General features: G+C 44.3%; 1 protein-coding gene across 2 annotated transcripts in view; it reads left to right on the plus strand.

Annotated features, from left to right (window-relative positions):
- The window catches only part of JOSD1 (Josephin domain containing 1), an 85,361-nt gene that overhangs the window by 27,112 nt on the left and 36,331 nt on the right, over positions 1 to 21,918 (plus strand). The gene's annotated exons all lie outside the window — the stretch shown is intronic.

Raw genomic sequence — 21,918 nt, forward strand, 5'->3', positions numbered from 1 at the left:
CCATATAGGTATAGAATGTTCATGGAATGTTAAAAAGACCAGGCCTTCACATAACAAAAAGGCCTACATAGTTTCTACAGGTCTCTACAACTATAGGCATAAATTGATTAATGTTTGGGCATCTATCATGTCCTAATGTTCCTTATATAGTGCTAGCTGATTGCTTGTGATGAAATGTGTACGAATACAGTAGGAAAACGAAATTTAAATCCTGAAGCTGGAATAAGGAGAGAGATGAGGGAATTTGGATAAAAAGGTGGCATCAGGGTCTTCTGAAAGGACATTATGATAGATGGTGAATCCAAGTTGTTGCCGTTGAGTAGGCTTGCTTCATTTTTCTTTTCACCTTTTGGGGGGGGGGGGGGGGGTGGAAAAGAGATATCCAAGTTGACTTGCTTACTTTGTTTTTGGTGACTTGATATGCAGAGATTTTGGTTCAGACAGGATATCCTTGATGGGTGCCTTTATATATAAAGTAGAAGGCATTGGAGTTTATTCTGCCTTCAAGGATAGCAGCAGTGACGATGTTTTTGTGGTTGCTGTTTTTGGTAAATCAAGCATTTAAGTGAATTTATAGCCTTCAGAAGGGCCAGTGATGTGCTTGGTCAGCCAAACTGGATGGCACTTCCGCCGTTGGGACCAGAGCCTGTGCCAGGGACTGCAGTTCCTCCTCCTACCTAAATTTGTATTCTCCAGTTTCAAATTCCTTCACATGTACAAAACATTTTAAGTGTTACATTTTGTTATTTATATACAATTTATTCTGTAATATTAAAATTTCTAAGCAGTTGCAGACTCACTGATTAGTCTTCACAGACCCCCCCCCAGTGCTCCCAGACCACAGGTAAAGAACCAGTTATCTAAACAGTTCTATAAGGATTCTGGTTTAATCCTCACTTTAACAACAGTTCAGAGATTCTCGTGTGTTACTTCGCCTAACATGTACAGTCTCATGTAACCCATTCATCATGATCCTATTTTTTTTTTTTTTTTTTGTGGTGGACAGTTCATGAACACAATCTTACGCTTTCAAGATTCCTTTTTTCTTGGCCAACCAAACTCCAGGCGTCTTTGATTGAAACATTGCTGGTCTTGTGCTCATTAAACAATTCGCAGTTCAGTAACAAACTAGTTTCTGACAGACTTCGGATTTGAAATTAATAGCATAACTAAGGGATCTCCTCTTATGTTATCCATATGTGCGTATAATGTCTCCTCTGAGCTCTGTTAACTGCTTCCAACAACCACGGTTGCATTTGTTGATATACAGTTTCCTTCTTCCCAAAGCGCCGGAATATCAAGCAGAGCAGCTCAGGCCACGCCGGTTGTATATATCTGAGCTGCAGCCATTCCAAAACTGCATCTGAGATTATCTAATTTTCAGGGGTCCAGTAGCAAGCATGAGTGTGCATCCTCTCAAAATATGACGGGTGTTTCTGTGGGTATAAAGAGTGTTAGCAAATCAATCCATTACGTAAATGAGATATAATGCAATACTATGTTACACACAACAAGCTTTGGGGGCAATGAACAGTGTTCTTGCGCCTGGAAGCTGTAAATGTAAATATGTTAGGCTAGCCGTATTATTGGAATCCCTCAAACTGAAACTCAAGATGTGATTGCAGGGGTACTATTACGTTTAGTACTTGCTTTATTTTAATCATTTAGAGTTGCTTTGTCTCTAGGCGAATTGGGCCTTTCTTGTTTCCAGTTTTCAAACTTAGTTGCATTTGGAAATGATTTCTACCAAACATTTCTCCTGTTGTCTTCATACACAATACTTGATAATTAACTTTGAGTACGGCCAGATCTGCCCTCCCAGATTACAGTAGAAGTAACAGATTGATGTATTTTTTTTTTTCTTACCATGACCTTGAGAATAAATGACAGGTATGTTAAACCTGATGAGGCAGCGGACTCCAAATGAGAAACTAACAGTTATTGACAGTTATTAACAGTTATGGACCTGGTTAGGGAGGTTGTGTAGTATGTGTAGTATCACAATTGTCCCCATTCTCTGTATGTCGGAGATGGTCAATGAAAGTCTGAGATTGGTTGATGTATTAGAATTTTGCATTTGTAGAGTGGAAGCTAGGATAAGGGGACAGTTCTAGGGGGGATGGCGTCCTGACAGGGCCCACTTGCTCTTGATGTAACCTAAGGGCCTAAAATGTAATAAAGAACTTAACTTCGATCTGAGAGGCTCCTGACTCTTCTATGAAGATCCTTCTCTTCAACTTTAACCTTTTGGTGAAAAGTTTTTAAGGACCAGTGTGAAAATGCAGTAAGACTCTGGCATTTGGGAGCCATTTCTGGCAGAGGAGGAGTTCTGTCATAAATAGGAAGATTGCCCAGTGACCATGGAAGACTAGTTTGTAGCAGTCACCCTCAAATCTACTAGCAAGTGCTGTTTGCTCAGGCCGCTGTGCAGAAGGTGCACAGTGAGGAGGGTGGGCAAAGTCTGGCAAACATAACTCTGAAATGACTTATGGAACTTCATGCCGTACTACATTCAACAGTAACCATGACATAAGGAGCAGTGTTGGGGAGTGTTCAGTAGGATTACTCAATTAAGTTGACTTGGTACAGGTTAGTATATTCCTTTAGAGGTCCTGTGTGCATTCTGCATTTTAATGCTCCCATCATGGAGTGAGCCTAGGAGATGACACAGCTCCTGCTAATGCTGTGGTTAAGGCATTGGACAATGGTCTTCTGATAGTGCACAGCCCCGGTAAATAAAAACTCTTTGGTATGAGACAGTCTGTGTTGGAGGAAGGGGATGTGGAGTTTGGGGCATAGTAGTGCAACTTGGTTATGAGAGTCTCACTAAAGTCTTGACTTCCAGACCTGGGCGTCGGAGAGGAGGGGGTGAAATTATGAGAGTAGTAAGCTGATGTTGTTTGGGGCAGGTCTGGGGCATTGAAGAACAACTACCCAAGGACTGCTGGTTAATTTAGATGGAGAAGTAGGACTATCACCAGTGGCAATGGAAATAGAATTGAGACTATTGTTCGAGGCTAGACTGTGAAGTCACAGGAAGGTTAAACTTCGCTTGCCTCTTATTTGTCCGAGCTGTTAAAATATCCCATTCAATTATCAATCAGTGGGTTATTTAGGATTTATGAAATTCGTATTATTCTGTGTGATTCTGTTAAGAAATATGCAATTTTTTCCATTAACTGTGGGGTTTATTAGGTTATAGAACTGCTTGGTTGTTGATTCTTGCGTATTAATATGTGCTGTATACATCAAATTGGTAATGCATGTTTGGTTAGTATGTTTCTGTGTAAGTTGCTGCCGATTAAATGGAAATTATTGTATTAACCCCTTGGGTGCCGTGGATGAGCTGGTTTCACCCTCGGCTACAGCGCTTGTGTGCCGAGGATGTAAACAGCTCGTCCTGCACCTAGCGCTCCCCCCTCACGGGCCACCCAGCCCCTGGGCAGGGATGGAAGGGGAATCGCTTCAAGCCCTGCAAAAACAAGTAGTTTTGTAATTGATAATTGTGATGTGTCCACGTAGTGTTTGAGGCACTAGGGCTACCCACACAAGTGAGGTACCATTTTTATCAGGAGATTTGGGGGAATGCTGGGTGGAAGGAAGTTTGTGGCTCCTCTCAGATTCCAGAACTTTGCAGCACCAGAATGTGAGGGGGAAAAGTGTGTGTGTGTTTTTTTTTTTTTGTTTTTTTTTGCCGAATTTTGAGGTTTGCAAAGGATTCTGGGTAACAGAACCTGGTGAGAGCCCCACAAGTCACCCCATCCCGGATTTCCCCTAGGTGTCTAGTTTGTAAAAAAGCACAGGTTCGGTAGGTTTCCCTAGGTGCCGGCTGAGCTAGAGGCCAAAATCCACAGCTAGGCACTTTGCAAAAAACACGGCCGATTTCAATGTAAAAATGTGATGTGTCCATGTTGCATTTCCTGTCGCGAGCCCTAGGCATACCCACACAAGTGAGGTACCATTTTTGTCAGGAAACTTGGAGCAACACAGAATAGAAGAATAAGCGTTATTGCCCCTTGTCTTTCCCTAATGTTTTTTCCTTCCAAATGTAAGACAGTGTGTCTGTTAGAGAAATGCCCTGTAATTCACGTGCTAGTATGGGGACTCCGGAATTCAGAGATGTGCAAATAACCACTGCTTCTCAACACCTTATCTTGTGGTCATTTTGGAAATACAAAGGTTTCCTTGATACCTATTTTTCACTCGTTATATTTCACCAAATGAATTGCTATATACCCAGTATACAATGAAAACCCATTGAAAGGTGCAGCTCATTTATGGGCTCTGCGTACCTAGGGTTCTTGATGAAGCCACAAGCCCTATATAACCCCACAACTAGAAGCGTCCATCAGACGTAACCATATATTGTTTTTAAAAAAAATCAGCCATAGCTGGAAAAAGTTATAGAGGAAAAAGTTTAGCTGTTACTTTCTGTAGGTAAACCTTGAAGGATCTACACAAATGACCCCTTGCTAAATTCAGAATTCTGTCTACTTTTCAGAAATGTTTAGCTGACTGGGATCCAGCATTGGTTTCACTCCCATTTCTGTCACTAACTGGAAGGAGGCTTAAAGCACAAAAATTAGTAAAAATGGGGTATGTCCCAGTAAAATGCCAAAATTGTGTTGAAAAATGTGGTTTTCTGATTCAAGTCTGTGTGTTCCTGAAAGCTAGGAAGATGGTGATTTTTAGCACCGCAAACCTTTTGATGCCATTTTCAGGGGAAAAAAAACACATGGCCCACTTATTTTTTCCATATTTAAAAAAAGAAACAAAAAACTAAATGTCCGCTCTATTTGCTAATTTCTTGGTCTCCTCCAGGGGAACCCACAAACTCTGGGCACCTCTAGAATCCCTAGGATGTTTGGGGGGGGGGGGGGGGGAGAAGCAAATTTGGCATGGGTAGCTCATGTGGACAAAATGTTAAGAGGGCCTAAGCACAAACAACCCCCAAATAGCCCAAAAAAGTCTTGGCACCTGAGAGGTAAAGGACTGGCAGTAAGGCGGTTAGTCAAAAGATTACGATAAAAATATACGATTGGTGCAAATGTCACATAATCATTTAAAAAAAAAAAAAAAGGTTCTAGATGCAGAGAAGCTAGAATCGATGTTTAAGAACCATTTGCTTAACTCAAGTAATTCATATTTTATAGGCATGGTGCAAGAATTTCATTATCCTTATTATTGCCCTATTGTCTCTAACACTAAAACAGTATCTGGCAGCCTCCACAGTGGATGTTATTTTTGCCTCATTAAAAATCGGACATAGATACATTTTTCTTAAATATAATAGTTTGTGGCAAATACATGATATGCAGAAAGGTTTTCATTATTAGTGCACAGTCAACAAGCAGATTTTCCTTTTAAGAGCTGGATTCCATTTGCCCTCAAATTGATAAATCGGGATATAGAATTGTCTAAATCTTAGAAATTTCATTTTAATGTAGCCTGGCAGGTTTGACACTAGACATTCTTGTCTCTGTAAAGCAAAAGTGTAAAAATGTAAGTCCATATGATTGTATTGCTTTGACTTTGCTAGGTAGGTCGGTGTCATTCTGTTTGCATTTTGAAATCCCTCAGTCGACTTTTTCAAGCTGGTTAATTAAACTTTGGCAGTGATTCTAGATTGGGTAATTCATGTTTCTAGAGCCATGTTTGAGGATAAAGCAGTCAACCCCAAGTCTTCATGTGTTGATTTATTTGGTTCCTTAGTTCCTGATGGATTAGGGATTTTAAAGTAAAAGGACCCACTCTTGTGCAGTCACAGGCGTAATTCAGAGTGCTTCTGTAATGAAGTGACGTTAAAGATATTAGGTTTAGTTCTAGCCAGATAACTCAGTGTGGAGTAGCTGTGCGAAGAGGGAAGAAATTACATACATGTTGTATGAATATGCTTTCAAGACTGGCTATAGCCTTATGGGTTAACTCAGGGGATGCATAAAGCAAGTATGGAATCAGTTTCAGGTTTAATGCTTTCAGTGATGGTTGGATTGCTTTGCCCCTAAACGAGTTTACATCTTATAACCGATTGTGACGGACTTAAGCTTTCTGGTGGCTAGATGGTTGGTTCATGAAATCATGCTGTGTAGTGTAGCCCCAAGATAAACATATTGATTTACTGTTTGAATCGGAGAATCTCCTAAAACCTACAACACAGGCTTAGTTTTCTTTTCAAAGGTCATGATTTTCATTTTTGACAGATTGGCAATTAGTCCATTTGCCAGCTTAAATTTATTTAAACTGATTTAATAGGTTTTGTAGCTAATCTGGAGTTTGTCACAATATCACTAAGTAATCTGCATAATCTAAATGTGATATTCTTGTACCTCCCAGTTTAGGTGGAATCCCAGGATCTGAATCCAGAGACTCTGTTAAATCTGCGATGTACAAGGAAAATAGTGACAGGGCCAGAATACACCCTTGTTTGAGGCCGTTCTCAGAATGAATCTTGGAATACAAAGCACTGTGGGTGGATAATCTTACCTGGAGCCATGTGTCAGTGTGTAATTCAACCAGAAAATGTAATAAACAAGGGATGTGTGTTTTTTTTTTTTTTTTTTTTTTTTTCCCCCCCCCACTTCTTGCGCTTTTGCCTACAGTCTTTGCTGGTTCGCTTAAACGCAGTGGAGTAATCCACAAAACCGGTATAAAACATGGTCTTGTTTTTGTAATGATTTTTTTTTTTGGTCAAAAAGTGTCATGGCCATAATGTTGTCAACAGTTTTAAGCAGCCGGAGTGGAATCCAGTTGGTGTTAAGGTATTAAACGTTGTGCTGCGGCCCAGCTAGCCAATTTTTTAAAATAAGTGTTTGGTAAATAGCTTCCCTCAAAGTCTAAGAGGGCTATTACCCCATAGCTGGCTGAATCTTTTTTGGTACCCCTTTTATAGACCGAATGAGCTTCTGCTCCTTTCCATGAGGTCAGTACCTGTCCGTTCTTAGTAACATAGGAAAATAGTTGTTCCATTAATGGACTTCAGAAGGGGACATCTAGTTTGACTCGGTCTGTAGGTTTACCGTTTGGGGTGGCAGCTTTGGAAGGGCAAGAAAGTCTTACTAATTTTGGTATGTCTTCCTTAGTGCGGGCAGGATATGAAACCAGGCTTGGTGAAGGTTCGAATAAGCCGTTAATCACTGATTGATATCAGGACATTATATGCGTTTCCTACTTGTCGTTTGAAATAAATAGGTAGTTGGGCCGCTGATAGGGCCCCGAGCTTTCACCGACCAGTGTCCATAAGGCCCTTTCATTTCATGACCAGATGGCATACACCAGTTCGTCCCAAACATTTTCTTGCCTGCCCTGTTTTTTATTTTTATATTTTTCCCTCTTAAATGCAGTCTTCAGGTTTCTAATTCATGCGTCTGTCCATCGAAGGAGCTAGTTTTAAAGTATGTCTTGCGCATTACTGTAAAAATGTTTTGCCTGGCTTAGTTTCTAGATGCTGGACAAGTGAAAGGTAGTCCTCCGTGCAGTGTTAAACTTTGTAATTAGACGGCCAGTATGAGATCTAGTGTACACTTCCAGACACTAATCCAGTCATCATTAATCCAGAGATTAGAATATTCAATTTTAAAAGATGAGCTTAACGGACACAATGCTTTGCATTAATTGAAAGCTTTATTTTTTTAAGAGCAATGTTCCATTTGAGTTTCTTGCTTTTGACCGCAGTCATGCGATTTACTATTTGCTGATTTCCAAGATTCAAGCTGGTCTGATGTTAAAAGCCTTGGGTCATGGTCACTCTCGGTCCTCTGCATAATAGTGTAACTCTTGCAAAGGCGGTAGTTTGAATAATGGACCGAGGTTGTGAGTCTGCTTTGAGTGTTGAAGGCATTTTTGTTTCACATGACAAGTTCTTTTAGGAGAAGAGATGTTATAACTTAAGTCCGGGTCTTCATGGGATGGTGAGGAATTCGCTGAAGGGAACAGATGTTGGATAAAGTTCCCAGTGATAACAGGTAGCTGTCAATACTTTTCCATTAATGACTCCAGCTCTTCCAGTATTTCATGATATTTGTTTTTGTTTTTTACAAGATGAGAGGGAAAGCAGATATTTATGATCAGAAACTTTACAGTGGAGTGGCAGGCAAGAAAAACTGCTAATATATATTCAGAAGATGACTTTAATACTTTTCATGTGGAGTTAGCTACTGATCAGTTTTGCCAACCTGCCACTCGGTCTCTCAAGCTCACTCTTTTTTGCCCGGATTTCATGAATAGTATCATTTGGTATTGCTAGGTTTGAAAGTTGCCAAGTTTCTTGCATACATATCACGCAGTGATAGTCAGTGAAGTTTGACAGTCTTCCACCCGCCCACCCCTTCCCCAAAAGTGCTTCAGTTGAATATTGAAGCTTGCGATGTTCCATGAATTAAGAGAAAATTTGTTGTAAGAGATTTCCAGAGTTCTCAGTGCATTAGATGTGCCAATTAGTTGGTAAAAGCAATAATTGATTAGTTGGTCTAAAGTTCTTTGGCCATAAAATCACTCGCATTTTGGATGTCATTCCTGTTATTGTGACTTTTAGATTCTCAAACGTAATATTTGTGTCTGGGCCTTTATTGTACGGTATGGTTATCAGTGAGGTGTTATGACACTGCATGCCGTTGTGAATTCCTGAGGACCTATGGGTATTTAGGCTTTTAAGTTGTGAAACCTTGATTTCCCCAGTCTGCTCGGAACTCTCTTGCTGCTCATACTCTTTGGACAGTAGTTTGTGTAGACCACATGGTTCTGGTAGTTTCATAATCTGAGCTATTATCCTGATTATGAATAAAGCATACAGTTAAAGGTTGGAAATAAAGGTCTTCTAGATTGTCGAGAGAGTTTTTAAGAGCGTCCATATATACTGACAGTTCAATATGTTGTGGGGGCCCTTCTGATTTATATAATAATGGTGTAGAGTCTATTATGCACTTGTCCTAATTGGGGGGCTGCATATTTTGATTTATTTATTTTGGTGGCCCAGTGAGGATCGTTTGTGTCCGCAATACTTCACCAATCTGTTTGATTGTTGTAAACTGGAATTATTTCCATTAAATTCGATTTTTGAGCTAGTGAGCTCACTTGATGTCAGTGTTGCATTTGTAGGGCTTGGATTTGTTGAGGCTGATATGTCGTGGATGGGGGAAACTTCTGATGATTTGGCTTCCTTTCTAAGCCATTCAGAATGTTTAAGCAACTCTAAATCGTTGGTTTGCATTGAGTTTGAAGCTGGATTGATCTGTGTAGGAATTTGATTAGCTTTGGGACATGTAGAATACATTCTTGACTGCAAGACTTCGCTGTACGTTGGCTGAGTTATGGGTGCTGAAGTACCAGAGGAGGATGGCATTGCTGTAGTAATAGAAACCTGTTAATTATCAACCCTAACTGCACAAAGTATTGTTGCCATGTGGAAAGTGGGACTAGAACTCCTTACTGCTCTTGTGTTTTTAACTTGCCCATCTAGTTATAGTGAGTTCACTTGAGTCTTGTCAGCATGGCTGCTTCCGAATTTTCATCTGTCGTTCTAATTTGAGGCTTGCTTTTATTACAGGTGACCATTTTCGGGCATCTCTTATTTAAATAAGGAACAAAGTTGTCTCGGCATTCTTCCCCCAGTTGACACTTTAACAGATTTTTTGGCCTGGGTGGAGTGTGGAGCCTTTTACAGTTACTGTATTACTTGTCGTATTCAGATCCCCCATTGTATTGTAATATAGCTGGGCTTGAGTGATTTTTTTTTTTTTTTTTTTTTTTTTTTCCACCTGAAACACCAATTTCCTCATTTATGGATTGTGATAGCGAACTCTTGGTATGATCTAATATAGTTTTTTTTTTTAACCTTTTTATTGGAAGAGGGTTCTGATGGATACAACTACCTGTAGATTCCTCACCTTATGAATTCGATCCTTGCGCCAGCATCCGACGGAAAGTCTTCTTCCTAGCTGTCCACGTCGACGAGGACGTCATAATGGCACGGCTCCACGTGACTCCGTCTGACGTCAACGTGCCAATAAGAGGTCCTCTTCGGCGTACTGACGTCAGTTTTCCTTTTTTCCGTACCTTCGACACCAACGGTTTTTCTTCCTGGCTCGTTAACTGTAATGATTTTTGGTGGTTACAATGTCGCCTCCGAAAAAGTCCGGTTTTAAGCCGTGTAGAGAATGCGGGGGTCGGATGTCAGTGACCGACCCCCACTCGGACTGTATTTGGTGCCTTAGTTCGGAGCATGATGTGGAAGGTTGCTCTTCGTGTCAGAGCATGAATCCAAAAGCTCTGAAGGAGCGTGAGGCGAAGCTCTTCTTGGCTAAAGCTAAGAATAAGGGCCATAAAAAGGATTCCTCCCATGCTTCTTCCAAAAAGCATAAAAAGCGGCGTCATCATGACTCTTGGCGCCTTTCGGAGCGGAGCCGATCGAGGTTGAGGTCTCTATCTTCACGACGCCAGAAGACATGGGAGATGAGTCCTACAGTCACGCCTCAGCAGGAGAGTCTGGAGTTGTCACCGGCGCCTTCAGTTTTTGAGGTCGCTCAATGTAGCCCTCAGTTTTCGCCGGCGTCGAGTGATCCTGATGTTCAGACATCTGCACAACAGTACCCAGCTTTCCCGGCTCCAGGGACGGATCTGGCCGCATTTTTTAATGCGATGTATGCCGTCTTTCAATCCATGGCCCCTGCTGGTGCACCGGCGGGTCCCACGGTGCCATTGGCGTTCAATTTGGGCTCGCTGGCGTCATACAGGGCTGCTCCATTCATGCCATTCTGCCCTACAGAGACTGGCGGTTCGGCGCCTAGGGTCTCCCCTGGCAGGAGTCCTCCACCTGTGACTGTGGATCCGCCTGCACGTCAACCGACTCCTTCTCCGCGCCATCCGGCGTTGTTGATGTCTCCATCCAGACCGGCTCCATCGTCCTCTGGCCAACCGACTCCGAGAAGGTCATCAGCCGACTCCGTGCCGGCGCCGGATGAGCCTAGGAGACTTCCTGGTCCTGTTCGGGGTTCGAGATCGTCGGTGTTAATGGATTCTTTGTCGACGCCGGCCCTAGAAACACATCTTAGATCTCGGAGAAAGGCATTGAGACTTCTGGAGGAGGAGGAATATAGACAGCTTGACTAAGGCGAGATCGGGCCTTCAGATGAGTTCCAGGGTCTTGCCACAGCAAGTGGTTTGGATACTTCCCCAGAGTGGGACATTGCGTCTCCGGGGGAGTTTACTGAAGAGGCCGCTTCCTACCATGCAGTGGTGAGTAAGGCAGCTGAGTACCTGGATTTGCCTTTGTCTGTGGCAGAAGTCAAAACTAACCTGCTCACAGAGGTACTTCATCCCTCTTCGTCCAGTGCTGACCCTTTGCTGCCTTTCAATGAGGCTTTGACTGAGCCTATTTAGGACTTGCGGAAAAAGCCAGTGACAACTCCTGTTGTGAACAGGGCAGTGGCGAGGAGACATAGAAGTGCTCCAGGAAATCCGTTTTTTCTGTCACGGCACCTGACTCCGGAAAGCTTGGTAGTTCAGGCGTCATGTTCTGTGAAGACTGCCCCTGGAACATTCCCTGGAGTCCCGACTGATAGGGAATCCAAGAGGATGGAACAGTCTTCGAAGAAGATCTTTTCATCTTGCAGCATGGCCCTTAAAGCTACTAATTCTACCTGCGTGCTGGGCAGATACGTCCACGCCATTATGGACTCTGCTAAAGAAATGGCGAAGGATCTGCCACAGGAGATGCAGAAAACGTTTGGGTCCCTTTTCTTGGATGCGCAAACTGCTGCACAGCAGATTATACAATCTGGCCTGGATACCTCGGATTCCATTGCCAGGGCCATGGGAACATCGGTGGCTACAAGGAGGCATGCCTGGCTAAGGTCCTCTGGATTTTCTTCAGACGTACAATCCACCTTAATGGACCTTCCATTTGATGGGGAAAAGCTGTTTGGGGACAAGGCAGACTCTGCCCTTGAACGGTTTAAGGACTGTCGGGCTACAGCTAAGTCCCTGGGATTACAGACCTCTACTACAACGCCTTATAGACCTTTTCGCAGGTTTCGAGGGTTCATTTGAGGTTCTGCCTTTCGGAGGTCACAGTCTTACGCCCAGCAACCTGCCAATCCGCCCTATCGTGCCTTTAGAGGGTGGGGTAGGGCTAGAGGTCCAGCCCAGCAGCTCTCTTCTTCTTCATCCTCCTCTGGTGGACAACAGCAGAAGCAGCCCTAGTTTTCCCCACTTTATCATCCATACTTCTCCTGTAGGGGGAAGATTGAGTCTTTTTCTGCAGAAATGGAGGTCAATTACAACAGACTTGTGGGTGCTAAGAATTGTGGAAAAGGGCTATGCTCTCCCCTTTCAGGAGTTCCCTCCTCCCTTTCCCCCCGTCCCTCCTTTTGTTCAGAAGACCATCTTCTGTTGTTGCAACAGGAGGTTGTCACCATGTTGGCAAAAGGCGCTATAGAGTTGGTGCCGTTGCAGGAAAGAGGTCCGGGGTGTTATTCAAGATATTTCCTGATTCCCAAAGTGGACGGTCGGTTACGGCCGATCCTAGACTTGAGGATTTTGAATTTGTTCCTCAAGCAGGCAAAATTCAAAATGCTGACCCTAGCGCAGGTGCTATTGGCGTTGAACGAAGGAGACTGGATGGTGTCTGCCGACTTGCAGGACGCGTACTTTCATGTTCCGATAATCAAGTCGCACAGGAAGTATCTCCGTTTTGTGGTCGGAACGCAACACTACCAGTTTGCTGTCCTTCCTTTTGGACTTACTTCAGCACCTCGGGTTTTTCACAAAGGTGATGTCAGTTGTTGCAGAATATCTCAGAAGGGGGGGAAGTAGCAGTTTTTCCCTACCTAGACGATTGGTTGATCAAAGCCAAGTCTCCAGAGCTTGTGTTGTCTCATCTGCGAATGACAACCCAGTTGTTGTTCGATCTGTTTTTTTTTGTAAATGTGCCCGTAGACGGGTCTCTTCGACCGCGTCTCTCGATGCATGGAGCTGGCAGCCATTGCCCCTCCTCCCTAAGCGACGAGCGCGTTCCTATGGCGACATGGGAACGCTGGCAGACGCGTCGGACCCGGACTTCCGAGTCCGACCTAGAAAAGAAACAACGGACTCTCCAAGTGGTGTGGAATGCCGGGAGCGAGAAGACGCAGAAGAAACAAAGGAGGAGACGCCGACTACAGGAGGAGGATCGCGAGGCCCAAGAGAGGAGTGCAATACCGAAGCCGAGGAGCGCACTAGGACGGACCCAAAGAACACCTGAGCCAACGCTGAAGAGCCCAGCCACGACCCTGGAGGGTCGTGGCTTCACAAGGTACGGTCCTTTATAGGACTTCCAAGTATATTTTATTTTTGTTCTTCCTCACTCCCAAACTGCCTCATAACAAACATAAATAAACCCATCCTACCTTATCACCGTAGTTGCGTTCGCTGTACCTAAAGTAGCCTACCACAGTGCCCAAATCTCACCTAGAGTCCTCTCAACACCTCCTGTTCATAGGGGCAGTACTGGACACAACAGTGTTTCGGGCCTACCCCCCGCCTCAGCGGGTTCGGGACATTCAGGCGCTGATTCCGTTGTTTCAAGTTGGAGCGGCAGTTCCAGTCCTCAAGGTCTTACGCCTGCTAGGTCTGTTTGCTTCTTGCATTCTGTTGGGCACTCCTACTCGCTGGCATATGAGGGCTCTTCAGTGGTGCCTCTGCAGGCAGTGGTTCCAGCACAAAGGAGATCTCAGGGATTCAATAAAGATCTCCAAGGACGTTGTAGCGGATCTTCTTTGGTTTTACACGCCCCACCTCCAGAGCCTGCACCTTCATGCCTGGAGATTGAACGGGGCAACCTGAGTTCGTTTTCTCTCCCCCCGGATGTAGTGGATGTTATTCTCTCGTCCAGGCAACACTCCACTAAATCTATTTATGCCAGTAGGTGGGCAAAATTTGTGCTTTGGTGTGGAGAGAACCAAAAAGATCCCTTTAAAGCCCACCTTTCAGATATTCTTTTGTTTGCTCTTAGTTTGGCAAAGAAAGGCTGTGCGATAGCTACAGTTAAGGGATATTTGGCAGCTCTGTCGGTGTTTCTTTGCCTTCCGGACCAGCCATCTTTATTTAAGTCTCCAATTGTAAATCGGTTTCTTAAGGGTTTGGTGAATAGGTTTCCTCCTACTCCCTTTCACATTGCTCAGTGGGACTTAAATCTTGTATTGACGTTCTTGATGGGTTCGCCTTTCGAGCCCATGCATTCATGTCCATTGAGATATTTAGTCTTGAAGACTGTTTTCTTAATCGCAATCACATCTGCCAGGAGAATTGGAGAGCTTCGAGCACTTTCCGTAAAGCCTCCTTTTACCATGTTTTTCCCTGATAAAGTGGTACTAAAAACCAGGGCTGCTTTTCTGCCGGAAGTTGTCACCCCTTTTCATATAGGGCAGTCTATCACCCTACCTGCGTTTTACCCTCCTCCCCACCCTTCTAAAGATGAAGAGAGGCTCCATAGGTTGGATCCTAAGAGGGCCCTGAGTTTCTACCTGGAGAGGACTAAGGACTTTTGCCTAGATGATCAACTGTTCGTTGGGTATGCTGGACAGCGAAAGGGCAGACCGGTCCAGAAACGAACACTCTCCAGGTGGGTCATCTTGTGTATTAAGATTTGTTACTCTCTGGCGAAAAAAGTCCCTCCTGAAGGTATCAGGGCCCATTCTACTAGGGCTAAGTCTGCATCCTCGGCCCTAGCGAGAGGAGTTCCGTTAATAGATATATGTAAAGCAGCAACTTGGGCGTCCCTCCATACCTTTGTAAAACATTATTGTTTAGACTCTGAGGTGAGGAGGGACGGTCATTTTGCTCGTTCCGTATTGCAAGATTTCTTGGTGTAAACAGGCGGGCACCCACCACCGAGTGCGGTACTGCTTGGGACTCTATTCATAAGGTGAGGAATCCACAGGTAGTTGTATCCATCAGAAGAACAAGTTACTTACCTTCGGTACCCGCTTTTTCTGGTGGATACACTAACTACCTGTGGATTCCTCACGGTCCCTCCTGCCTCCCCATTGCCTGCCTGGTTACACACTTATCTTGCAGTATTTAGAATAATGTTTATATGTGTATATGTATATGTGTATATATATATATTTTTTTTTTGTATATTCATGTATTTAAGGTAATAATGTAAATATATGGATTCAATAGACAAAGATTTTTGTGTTTGTATATATTTATATATATCTATTTTCATGGTCGGTTTTCACCTGTTCGCCTCAAAGGCACCAAAAAAATGAGGTGAAACTGACGTCAGTACACCGACGAGGACCTCTTATTGGCACGTTGACGTCAGACGGAGTCACGTGGAGCCGTGCCATTATGACGTCCTCGTCGACGTGGACAGCTAGGAAGAAGACTTTCCGTCGGATGCTGGCGCAAGGATCGAATTCATAAGGTGAGGAATCCACAGGTAGTTAGTGTATCCACCAGAAAAAGCGGTACCGAAGGTAAGTAACTTGTTCTTTAGGGAGTCAACAATGTCATCCAACCACAGGAATTTGTTTGTGGCAGTTCTCAATTCGCTCAGGCTCTAATTAATTGAGAAAAACGCCTTAGAATAGTTTTTCATCAGTGCCATTTCCCCGTGGTTCTGCTTAAGAAGTGCGACCTGTTCCAATAGTAGCAAGGATTGATTAGTTAAGATATAATACATCTGTAGCAATGTATTACTAATTGCCCCCATTGCAGTTAGCACTGGGAAAGTTTGGGGGAGTGTCTTCTCTCCAGAGATTTTAGGTTCATATTTTGCTCTAGTCGTATGTCGAATATTTTGTCCTAACTTTTGGATTTGGCTTAATAAATTCCGAAGCCTGTCATCGTGGGGCGGTGTGATCCCAGTTGCCTAATCTTTCCTGCTCCTGCAGTTGATCAAGCAATATAGAGTTAAGAGTCAGCTGACATTTCAACTTGATCATAATCAAGATCTGTATCTGTATCGCCCTTCAGCAATTGACTTATCACAGCCGTAAATCTAATCGGTGTCCAGATTGGGATCCGTTTCAGCATTGCTATTTGATCCTATAATTTCTTGATAAGCAGCATGGAGGACCCCAGAGGGTATTATGTTAATATCCGCAACTTTGATATTTGCTTGTAGATTCTCAATGGGTATCTGGAGGTTCACTAGGTGTTGCTCCATTCTGCAGCGGTACTTATAACCATGAGCTCGGGCTGATCAGTATATTCAAAGTGAGACCTCTTCTCCTGAAACCGTCTTGGATGAATTGCTGCTTTGTGTATGCTGGTACAGATTTAGGCATTGGGAGTGAATCAACCTTGCCCCTCTCCCCAGCGATAATATCTTGGTCTGTGTGCTTTACCTTTTGACCTTCCTTTGTGTCTACTGTAATCTTTTTTGTTAAATCCTTGGAGGTTGTTGATCTCTGGCTGCATGAGTGCTGGCTACCTGTTTTTGTTGAGCGAGTTTTCATCCTCCACAAATGTTGCCCTTCTTTTTCAGGAAAGATAATCAGTATCAACCACTGGGTGTCTTGTGTTAGCCCCAAAACAAAGCAGGTAGTATATTACAACTTTGTTTTAATGACCAGGCGCTCCCTGGCAGAAAGTTGGTAACTTGTTTTAGACCACTAGGGGTTTTACTGAATGGAATCGTCCAGTAGTTGACTTAATGGGGGCAAATGTGTGTGTGTGTGTGTGTATGTATGTGTGTGTATATATATATATATATATTTTAAAATGTTTTGTGAGTTTTTGCAGTGCAACCCCTCACTGCCGCAGCAAGCTTTCTGTCTTACCTTTATGATCTCCGTAGAGCAGCACTGGACCCCCAGTTAAGTAGTGTTTTTTTTTTTTTTTTTTTTTTTTTTTTTTTTTGCCAGATGGCAGTTGCTGTTAACGCTGACAGACAAGCTCTCTTTGGAAGTATTATTGCAGCAATGAGGACTGGAAGGTGAGCAAGCTGCACCAGACACTGTGCCTATTGCACAGCCACTTTGCCTTGTGGCTCACCTTGTTGTCCCTATTAAGCACTGGCAGCACCCACAGCAACTGTAGCAGCGATACGAGAGTCACTGTCCCTCTCTGCTCCTTGGATAGTCCTTAAGTGTTCCTTTTTGTTCCCAGATGGTCCCCAGTTAGTTCACAGTTGTGGATGTTTTGCTGGCATAGGCTACCGGCACAACACTGTGGTTCACAAGGTCAATGGAAGACCACTGGAGGGCCATGTCGAGCTACTCTATTTCAGACTCAACTCAGCTGTTTAGGCGGCGGCTTGGAGGAAGAGCGCAGAGTGACAAAGCCACACCATTTCTACACTAAAAACCCCACAGCAATCAGGGCTCCAGTGCTCCTGGGATTTGAGCGCCAATGTGGTTCTCAATCCTAACCCCCCCCCCCCCCCCCCCCCCCCCTCCCACTGAGCCTCAGACACTAACGACTCTCCTTGCCTCGGCATCTCGCTCCTTGTGTCTCCCGGTGCAGTCAGCTGCTTTGGTCTTTTAGACATTTTAACGGACACTAACATTTCCTGATAGAGTGCTGTGGTTAGACATTATGGTTCTTAAACTCCTTGTTCTTTATCAGAAGAGCACTTTTTGAAGCGCTGAGTCCTTTTACTTTCTGTGTAAGTTGACTTATGTTATTTAGGAATTGCAGTTTATTTTAAAGGTTGTGGTGTTCTAAATGCTTAATACTGCAAGATAGGTTGGAAATTTTAAATTGTCCACCTCTAGGTTGTTGTGGGAGTACTGTGTGAGCATTTTCTTTCTAGTCCATACAGAGTGTAGTTAGTAGTTTGCAATAGCGGGTGTAGTACCCACCTGCCTGTTGTGTAGCCCCGTGTTGGTTGTGTGTCCAAATGTCATGCATGTGGGCAAGAGTAATACCCCGTCGCATGAGTTGCAAGTGTAGCACACTTGTGTTTGTGAGTTAGTGCGAACTGGGGAAAGAGCAGTACCCTGTTGTTCCCGATTGTATGTAAAGATGGGGGAAGAGTGCACCATGTCGCAAGAGGCTGTGTGCTGGAGGTACGCTGTGGTATGGGGTGTTTGGGAAGTGTCGTAAGAAGGTGCATGGGGAGCACCCCATGATGGGTACTATGTGAGAAAAGAGAAGTACCAGTGTGCAAGGGAGAGTACCCTGTGGAGTGAAAATGTAGGTGAAATTTAGTACCTCTTGGTGTTGTGGCTGATGGCCACAGTTTTTGCCTGAGTCGTCATTCTGTACGAATGGAAGTTTTGACCAGTGTTTTGTAGAGAAGGTGGAGTATGTTTGTGATTGTAATTAAGGTGTTGCATAAAATGGAATTTGTCAGTTATTTGTTTGAATGGTAGTGTTTAGTGTGGCTCTAGTGTGTTATAGAGGAGTACTTAGTTATCTTCTGCCTTCTAGTGGTAATAGTGTTATTGCTGTACTTCTCTAGAGTTTGATTGTTGTCCTGTGGCAGTTTTTCAGTATGTGTCTGCTGAAGGCTGTCATTGTGTTCTGAACATTTTCTGGTGCAGTTTCCTGAGGATATGGTTCTGGGTGCAGGTGAAGTTCATTCTTTGGTCTGGCACTTGGTCATGTCAATTTGAACATCAAGGAAGATGGAAAAGGTATGAATGTTTGTTGGGTTGTATAGTTTAGTAATGTGAGGTGTGTGTGTGCTTGAGTACATTGTATAGAAGTGATGACAGGTTCTGTGTTGGAGTCTGGCCAAGGGAATTTTATGTTGAGGTGATGTATAGTTAAACTTTCCATTTTTTAATATTATTTTTTTCACCTTGAATGTGTAGTTTTAGGGATGACGAGGAAACCTGTTGTTGAAGAAGCCTGTGTGTTCTTCACCCTGGTTTTCACGTGACCGGGTTTCCATCATTACATGTCTTGCATGCAGAAATGTTTAATTGTGATAATGTGAATGTTCAGACGTGGTGGTGGGACGGCATGTCTAGGAGGCTGGCTGACATACATGTCTTGGAGTGTTGTTCAACAGTAGTCACAACCTAGTTGTGTCTTTGTTTGACAAGGTTCAGGGAGCCTCATGTCTTGACCTCTTTCAGAATTTCTGTGACTGCTGTATCTGGTCTCTGTGTGTCTGCATGGGTATTGGAGAGTTTGACAAGTTGTTGCTGGGTGAATGTGTTAGTCAGACATGTTGAAAATTGAGTATGATTTTTCTTGTACTTTATATGCAAGGGGGAATGTCTGTCCCTTGTTTTGTTATTTGTAACAAAGGTAAGTGTGTAGAATCATGGTTGTCCCCATTTCTTGTATGTCTGAGCAGTTCTCTGAAATGAGTATAAATGATGTAAGGGAATGCTGGTGTGTGGTGTGCAGTGGAAGCTTGGAGGTAGCAACAGTTGGAGGGAGGATGGACCTACCTGCTTTGCTGTAATCTATGGGCCTTGCGTGAAATAAATGTTACCTCCTACCTGTGGGGAGGGGAGGGTCCAATCTCTAGTATGGCAGCCCTGCCCTTAAACAGTGTACTCTCCAAGGATGAGTTGATGCTAACCAAGTCATACTTTAATATGTGCGGGTTATGGGCGTCGTCAAACTCCCTTTTTTCCTTTTCTCTCCAGCTTGACTGGTATAAAATGTTGGTTCAGGAAGGTAATGAGGGAGATTCTAACTCTGGGGCTAGAAAAGAGAATCGCAATAGCTGGGCCTATTTGTCCTAGTAAATGCGGGGTCAGAGAATGAATGTTGTTAGAGGTGAGGATGAAAAAGGTTTTACCTGAGCAAGGCGTGGCAATATAAGTTTGATACTGTAGGATAGAAGATAAAACATGGTGTTTGGGTGGTTAGAAATCTGTCCCCACATGGAATGTTTTTTCACATACTGAAAAATTTGTGTTTTAACTTGCATTAATTATTATGTCATCAATGCAAGCAAATAAAAATAATCCTAAATGAACAGTAACCATTTTCAGTTGCAATTAATTATTGCATAGCTATTTCATTATTACCTCACTAGGAAGCTGGGTAAAGAAGTCCTGATTGGTCCTTATATTTAGTGTTATGTCAAAGCTGATTTGTCCAATACTAGGTTGGTTGCTCAAAGCATTGTGCCTCCCACTACTGAGCTTCACGCTCAACCCTGAATCCCAAGTGACATTAAAGCACTGTTTCAGCACGTCAAAAACATTACTACTTGGGAAAAGGACCCCATATTCCCAGACCACCCACCTAATAACCAATTTCATAGAACAATGTTATTTTGAGTGCTGTCCTGGTGCAGTCCATTAATAATGTGGGAAAGACCCGCAATCCCAGAGAATACTGACCTTGTAGTCAGCGTCCTCTTGCACTCTCTGCGCAGCTCCACTTGCTGCTGCTGCTGGTCCAACTGAGAGTCTGCCTGATTCTCAGATCGAAGCCACCTCCACCCACATGCGCCTCATCCCTGGTGGCCTAAAAGCCATCTGTGCCTGTTTGTGTGTGTCATCTTTTTCTCTTCTTTTCCCCCACTCTTTTGTGCTTCTTTCAACTGCGTTCCGTCCCTGCTGCTCCTGCAGCCCTGCCCCCTTCCTGCAAAATGCTTTCCTTGCCTCCCAGCTGACTGCACCGTCCGACCCGTTCTTAATGGCAGATGCTGTGTGGCCGTGTCTGGACCGCACTAGGTACTGTGGTTCCCGCACCACCCACTGGTACGACGCTAGCGCCCTGCACACCCTCAACCCTGTAAGAACCTCAGCCTGCCACCGAGCCAATCCAAAGAACACTCATGGAGCTTTCTTCTGCCGCTCCTGCTACCTTACCTGCCGCTGCACGCCATACCGCCCTCCCACAGCCAAGACAGACATCTCATGTGTGTACGCCTCAACTTGCGCTCCCTCGCCAAACACGCTATAGAAGTCTGGGACCTCCTCGACTCAATCCCCCCTGATGTCGCCTTCCTCACGGAGACCTGGATTACCACCACATCAGACCGGGACATTGCCACCACCAGGCTCAATGGCTACTAAATCGTCCACAAAGACAGTCAACAGACCAGGAGGAGGCATCGCCATAGTCTCTTGGAACACCCTCAGACTCTTAACCTTCATTGGAATGCAGAACCAGCCAACCACCTCGAACATCTACACTTCCAAATTCAGACCAACCTGAACACCTCCCTTTGAGGCACGCTCCTTCCTCTACAGACCACCTGTTCCCGGCCTCAGTTCAACGAAACCTTTGCTGACCTCATCACCCCTCCCACTCACTCACCTCCACCGACTACAACCTATTTGGCGACCTCAACTTTCATCTTGAAAACTGCAATGACCCTAACACCGCATCCCTCCTAGACAACCTCACAACCCTTGGTCTCTAGCAACTAGTCCTAGTTCCCCTCTCACTCAGCAGGCCACAGCCTCGACCCAGTCTTCTCAGCTGGCAACTAGATAAAAGTAACTAAAGGCCAACTCACCGATGCCCTCAGCCACTCCACACCCCCACTGGATGACGCAAACAACTCAGCACGCAACCTGCATCGCTGGATTACAGAATGCGCCAACACTATAGCCCCCTTCAGAAAACGTACCGGAGGAAAACAAACTGGTTCATGATAGAACTCCAAGAATCCAAACGTGACAGCAGACAACTGAAACGATGATGAAGGAACAGCAAAACAACCACAGACGACACAGCATACAAAGATGCAGTCACCACGCACCACCAGCGCATTGTAGCCGCCAAGAAAGCTGCCTTTCGAGAACGCATCAGCATCAATGCACACAAAAGCAAGGAGCTATTCACAAAGGATTTAAGAACCATAACCCGCCCCCACCAGCATCACCATGGACCCCACACCTCACACTGTGATCCACTGGAGCCCTATCTGTACAGATGACACCTGGAAACTCATGAACTCCATCCTTTCAGGGGCACCCTCTGACCTGTGCCCGCACCACATCGTCAACCCGGCCAGAGTCTCTTATCGCACCAGCGTTCTGCCAGACCATCAACCATTCCATCTAAACT

The sequence above is a fragment of the Pleurodeles waltl genome, chromosome 4_2, assembly GCF_031143425.1.
Source record: "Pleurodeles waltl isolate 20211129_DDA chromosome 4_2, aPleWal1.hap1.20221129, whole genome shotgun sequence".
NCBI lineage: Eukaryota > Metazoa > Chordata > Amphibia > Caudata > Salamandridae > Pleurodeles > Pleurodeles waltl.